Below are 835 nucleotides of genomic sequence, written 5' to 3'. Positions count from 1 at the left end.
GTACATACGGGAGGAGCTGACATCGGCAGAAGAAACGAATATGCGTCCTTTCTTCTGCCAATGTCAGCTCCTCCCGTATGTACGGCCGTGGTTAACCACAGTGAGTTGCCGGCCTAGTGTGTATACGTATCTCGTTACTATCACTTGTTGCTGGTTTAATATGTCAATAAACTTTATTAGCTTCACATGGTCTCTTTTCTTTAGCTTTATTGTTTACATATTCATTGATAGATATATTTATGTAGACATTGAGACAGAAAAAGGAATTGCATGGGTAATCAAAAAAATGGTACACGAGAGCATATCAACCAAAAAAAATGTATTCCATAATACATGGTACAAGGAAATGGCAACAGTTGCGCTACTGCTGGAGATGCTGCGATGGGACAGCCCCTGGCCCATTGAAAAAGGTCACAGTACTTCTCCCTGCAAATCGTCGCATCATCAGAGTTCCTTCCGGATCCAAGACTTTCCAAGCCTGAAACCCTGTGCTCATCGAGACGCCATTCGCCCTGGGTTACATCTCCGTTTGCAGGGTCAACAGAGTCTACATATTGTGGAGGGCTGTATGCACTGGCATCACGACGGCGTAGAAAGTTGTGCAGGACGCAACAGGCAAGCACCACAGAGTCAATAGACGAGAGTTTCATGTTGAGTGCAGTGTGGAAAACCCGAAATCGGTTTGCCATAATACCAAAAGCATTCTCCACAATGCGACGAGCTCTGGAAAGTCTGCAATTAAAAATGCGTCGCTCCGGTGTCAGAGTTTTCTGGGAGAAGGGCTTCAGAAGGTTGGGATGCAGTGGGAACGCCTCATCTCCGACAAACACAAAGT

Source organism: Ranitomeya variabilis, chromosome 6 (assembly GCF_051348905.1).
Source record: "Ranitomeya variabilis isolate aRanVar5 chromosome 6, aRanVar5.hap1, whole genome shotgun sequence".
In the NCBI taxonomy this organism is placed as follows: Eukaryota; Metazoa; Chordata; class Amphibia; order Anura; family Dendrobatidae; genus Ranitomeya; species Ranitomeya variabilis.
Note: the sequence above shows the minus strand (reverse complement) of the source record.